At 46.0% G+C, this 6000-nt stretch overlaps 1 pseudogene; it reads right to left on the minus strand.

Annotated features, from left to right (window-relative positions):
* Positions 1 to 2285: 2285 nt before the first annotated feature.
* Positions 2286 to 2987, minus strand: LOC132236104 (poly(rC)-binding protein 2-like; annotated as a pseudogene).
* Positions 2988 to 6000: the final 3013 nt, after the last annotated feature.

A 6000-nucleotide genomic window follows, 5' to 3' on the forward strand; every position in this document is an offset into this window, starting at 1 on the left:
AAGAAGTCTGCTAGAGAGAGCAGCTGGGCAGGAGAGACAGTAGAAGCTGCGGAGCCAGAGAGCTCAGATACCACTACGATGTGAGGCGGTGAGTCTAGGAGGCAGCATGAGGCTGCTCAGTTAATAGCTGTGGGTACAGAGACTGATGCTGCTTAATGGGAAAGATATATGTTCACCAGCCGGTGTCTGGCTGCCTGCCTGCATGGACTTTGCTGTGAGAATTGTTCTTGTCTGATGGCTATAAGGTCACTGGCTTCAGCAATAAAGACTTATTCTTCTATACCCACAACCTCTCATTGCTTCTCTGTGTAAGACCTGGCGTCCTAGGAGGACCAGCCCCAGGCAGAGGGGCTCAGACCCCACACCTGTTACTAGTGAGCAGAGGATAAAGGAGGAACTTGGACTAAGTTCCCAACAGTTAGTACAGTGGACAGGGTTCAAGCAGGAACTCGCCTTGGTGTAGTTGGATAGGAGAATTTTGAAGAATACATAGACTCACAGCCACCCAGAACAACTCAGAGCACCAGTGCTTGTGCAGGGCTCTGCCAGTGCTCTGACACAGGGCCAGGCCTGGGAGGGGCCTGCAATCCAGTTAAGTGCCCTTGACCAGAAACAAACCTGGCACCCTTTGATGTGCAGGCTGACGCTCTATACACTGAGCCAAACTGGCTAGGACTGTATTTCTCATTTAGAAATGAAACCTTATCCCCTGAGTATATAACTATGAACAATACTCTAATTTTCTGAGAGTATGTGACAAGGTAAGAACGTACCAAAGTGGGATATGTCATGGCAGAAATAAAACCAAGAACTTGAGTCTTTTGTAACAATTTCATGTAGCAAGCATTTATAGCAATTTTTCAAGTGTTGATTGTATTTTTTTCATTACAGATAATAATAGAACTTTAGATCAAGGCTGATTTAGCTGTTTTGAAACTTGGATAGGTTTGAATTTAAAATGTCATCAGCTCTTTGTAAAAATTCTCTTAGATCTCTGGAGAATGAGGTAAACCTTGATGTTTCTATTTGACACAATTATTTTGCATGCACCCTGTAGTATTTTGCCCATAAAATTAGCTGTTTTTTTTTTCTCTTTGAGAATAGCCAAAATATTCTCCAGGTAGAAAAAAATAAAATAAATATTGTAGCTATAATTATTTTTATACTTTGGATTTTTAACTTTTATAATAGTTAAAACTGATTCATAGTTCACCATTACAATATTAACCTATTCTGAATTTCACCACATATTTACCATTGCTGGTGAATACTAACTATACTTTCATATGTTTTCTGTTTTACTTAGCATCCTTTTGTTTCAACTTTACCATTATTTGTAAGGCAGTTCTTGTAGTGATAAACTGTCTTTGTTGTTGTTTTTTTGTTTTTGTTTTGGATTATTGTTATCGCTCCTTCATTTCTGGGCAATTTTTCCCAGGTAGATCATTCTTCTTTGGCAGTTTTTTCATTCAGCACTTTTAACATATCATCCCACTCCCTCCTGGCCTGCAAGATTTCTGCTGAGAAATCTGCAAATGACCATGGGATTTCCCTTGTATGTGATGAATCCCTTATTTTTTGCTTCTTTCAAAATTCTCCCCTTGTTTCTGATTTTTGACAATTTGATTATAATGAGTCTCAGGGTAATCTTTTGAATGATCTTGTTTTCAGCTGTTCAAAGCTCTTTGAAACTGAATGTTAATATACTTCCCTAGGTTTGGGAAGCTTCAGCCATTATTCCTCTAAATAAACTTTCTACTCCTTTCTCTCTCTCTTCTCCTTTTGAGTCTCCCATAATATGTACCTTTTATTACAACGGTCCTATATGCTTTCATTTTTTTTTCTTTTTTGTTCTACTAACTGGCTAATATTAAATAGCTTGTATATGAAAAATTCATGGATTCTTTCTTTTTCCAGGTGCATAGACAGACATGCCTCTCAGTTGTTCCCTGGGGAGCAAGATCCAGGTTATAGGGTTTCTTCCAGATTCACAGGTAAGCTGAGGTCTGCAGCCCATCCTCTGAGAACATGGACAAGCATGATTCCTAGAAGGTCTCTGGAAAGGCAGGGCTACTAGACCATGACTAGGATGGTTTGGAGGTAAGTTACAGGGTTGTTTCAAGATCCAACAAGTCATTCAAGTCAGAATGAGTTCTATGGCCTAACTTCCAGGGGAACAGACAGGTTGATTCCTCTCTGGTCCCTACAATAATCTTGCTACTGTCATGAGCAAGGCCAAGCTGAGCTTTAGCCCTGTCCACAAGGGGATAGGGCTATTTATGGGTTTATAGCTTGGCTTGACCACCTGCAAAGATGACTGGAGAACTGGATGGCTTAGGCCAGTATGGGATGGTCATGTCCTTTGGAGCGTGGAAGGGGACTCCAATATGATCACGCAGATCTGTTTCACACACTCAATGATGGATTGCAGATTGCTAGCAGTAGTGATGGCCTGCTCAGTTGAGTTGGAGAGCATATCCCCTGCTACCTGGACTTGAGCCCCTGTACTCTCGGGTATTTTCTTGATCTCGCAACCTCCTTTCCCAATGAGAGAGCCACACTGACTAGCAGGGACCACCAGCCTCAGGGTGGTGGGGGTATACTGGCAGCTGTGCTATTAGTCATAGAGCTGCTGATGTCCTCTTCCAGTTTGTCAATGATTATAGCAAAGGTTTTGAAGATGGCAGTACTGAATCCAGCCAAAGTGATAATTCTCTCAGGACAATTCCCTTCTGAGATGTTGATAAGTGCACCACTCTCCTTGCACATCTTCTTAACTGGTTCTCCTTTCTTTCCAATGATACTGCCAACTTCCTTTCCATGCATAAGTAGATGGATGGTGAGAGTGATGTTTAATCCACTTTCAATCACACTGGTGTCCATGTTGAGCAGTATTCTGGGGAGCTGGACTTTGAGTGGTCAAGTCTGTGGTCACTGTAGGTGGGAGATTGAAAGCTCAAAACTGCAGGTGCCAGGCGACTGAGGGGAAAAGGGAAAGGAGGGAAGGGGAAGGGTGGGATGCTAGGGGTCAGAACAATAGACATGGGCAGACAGGAGAGGGCACAGGCTGTGGCTGGCTGCTCCAGCTGCTGCCTCTGCTGGTCTGGGCCCTTTTTCATATTTTTAGTTCATTTACACATTGCACACTCAGCTTTTTGATGTCCTTAAAAATATAGTGGATTTTTGAAATATAATTTGGATTTTTTTGAAATATATTTTGAAATCAATTTGGATTTTCTAGTTTTTATTTTCTTTTCCTACCAGAGAAAACATGCTTGTGAAGATTTATATGTCCTACAGAGAATTGTATTTTTTTGAAACAACAAAATTTTATTAAGAAAAGTACAAAGGAGTTGAGTGGCAAGTGTATTTTCTGTATTTCCAGATTTTGAAGTAATTCTGTCCAAGAGTAAATTATGTCCAGAAGATGTTACAGGGCAGAGATGTAAAAAATAAATTAAAATTAAAATTAAAAGCTTCTGGTGTCAGATTCCTTTCTGTGTTCTCCATTATACTAGGCTAAGGCTGTACCAATTGAGTTCTGCCATAAATGAAACCACACCACTGAGAGAACCATGAGTTGTTAGCAAGAAGATGTAGCTATTGCTCCTAGGACTGGGGATTAAAGGGAAGGGATGGGATTGTTGGGACCTTAGCCATTGGAATAAGACCACTGGATCTAAGACTTTAAGCTGAGAAGGTTAGCCAACCTGGCACTAAAACCTATGGGAGTTGGTGAAGGACTCAAAGATCTGACACTCTAAATCCTTAGGGTAGCATGCTTGGCATCTGAGAGAGTATCTCTGAGCCTGACAGTGCTGTTTCATATATGTGCATGTATGAAATTATAATTATCATATTATATATAGAGATGGGGCAAAAGTAGGTTTACAGTCATTGGAATGGAAACTAATCATATCTAACAATAGATAAACATGGTAATTAACCATACCTCCGACACACTTCCCATTGGCTAATCAGTGCAAAATGCAAATTAACTGCCAACCAAGATGGCGGCCAGCAGCCAGGAAGCTGAAGCGAACAGGCAGCTTGCTTGTTCCAGTGATGGAGGAAGCCAAGGTTCCCTGCCTGCCTTGCCGTCCTCTGAGCTGCTCTCTAAGAGAAAATGTTGCAATTATAGAAGCTAAAAAAAACCCAGATACCTGCTTTCAGCAGCCGAGGCCTCAAGCTGGAGCTGGCCTCAGAGCTAAAGCCGGCTCTCAGCTCCAGTGACAGCCATAGAAGTTAAATAAATCCCAGAATAAAAGAAAAAAAGAAAAAAAGGAGTGGTTGGGAGCTTCAGTCACCTGCCAGCCTGAAAACGGCCCTCAGCCCCTCACCCAGACTGGCCAGGCACCCCAGTGGGGACCCCCACGCTGAAGGGGGTGTGACCACCTGCAAACAGCCATTATCCCCTCATCCAGGCTGGCCAGGCACCCAAGTGGGACCCCCACCCTGATCTGGGACACCCTTCAGGGCAAACCAGCCAGCCCCCACCTGTGCACCAGGCCTCTATCCTATATAGTAAAAGGGTAATATGCCTCCCAGCACTGGGATCAGTAGAGCTGGGAGGCCTCACGCCCTGGGATCAGCGGAGCCACAAGGCCTCCCAGCACTGGGATCAGTGGAGCCATGAGGCCTCCTGGCCCCTGGAGCAGCGTGACAGGGGGCAGCGCCCAAACCTCCTGATCACCCTGCGGCTCTGTGTGTGACAGGGGGCGGGGCCACAACCTCCTATCTGCCCTGATCTGTTCATGACAGGGGAAGGCGCCCCAACCCCCTGATCACCCCTGCTGTATGCCTGATACTGGGGAGCTCCCCAACCCCGTGATCGGCCCTGCTCTGTGTGACAGGGTGTGGTGCCCCAACCCCCCCATAGGCCCTGCTCTGTGTGTGACGGGGTGGAGCCGCAACCTCCCCATCGGCCCTGCCCTGAGTGTGACAGGGGGGAGTGCTCCAACCCCCTGATCAGCCCTGCTCTGTGGATGACAGTGGGCGGCACCCCAACCTCCTGATCCGCCCTTCTCTGTGTGTGACAGGGGGCAGTGCCCCAACTCCCCTATCAGCCCTACTCTGTGCATGACAGGGGGGAGCTCCCCAACCCCTTGATTGGCCCTGAACTGTGCGTGACATGGGGCAGCGCCCCAACCCCCTGATCGGTCCTGCTCTGTGCGTGACAGGGGGTGGCACTGCAACCTCCCCATCGACCCTGCCTTGAGTGTGACAGGGGGCGGCGTCCCAACCCCCCAATGGGCTCTACCCTGAGCGTGACTGGGGGTGGCATCCCAACCTCCCGATCCGCCCTGCTCTGTGCATGACAGTGGGTGGCGCCCCAACTCCCCAATCCGCCCTGCTCTGTGCATGACAGTGGGTGGCGCCCCAACTCCCCAATCAGCCCTGCTCTGAGCCCGACCAGGGGCTGCACCTAGGGATTGGGCCTGCCCTCTGCCACCCGGGAGCAGGCCTAAGCCAGCAGGTCATTATCTGCCGAGGAGTCACAGACTGTGAGAGGGCACAAGTGGGGCTGAGGGACACCCCCCGCCCCTGCCAGTGCACAAATTTTTGTTCACCAGGCCTCTAGAACAATAATAATAGTAAAAATAAACTCCATTACTAACAATTGTAAACCTACTTTTGCCCACCCCAGCTGTATATAGTAACAATGTGCAGACTTAAAGCTACTATCTTTGTAAAGACTGGAGCTGTTAATAGGGCATGACTGAACAAGAATAGATCCAGAGACAAATGGTAGGGGAGGGGGGGATTAGAGAACAACCCAAGGACTTGTATGCATGCATATCAGCATAACCAATGGACACAGACACTGGGGTGATGGGGGCTTACCCCAGGTGGGAATGGCTGGGGGGGAGGGGAGTCAATTGAGTAAAAAGGAGACATATGTAAAACTTTAGACAATAAAAAAAGGAAAATAAGAATTTAAAAGTTTTTAAATAATATTATTAGTATAATAAACCAATGAAAAAGTTTAGATTAATATAT

Source organism: Myotis daubentonii, chromosome 5 (genome assembly GCF_963259705.1).
Source record: "Myotis daubentonii chromosome 5, mMyoDau2.1, whole genome shotgun sequence".
In the NCBI taxonomy this organism is placed as follows: domain Eukaryota; kingdom Metazoa; phylum Chordata; class Mammalia; order Chiroptera; family Vespertilionidae; genus Myotis; species Myotis daubentonii.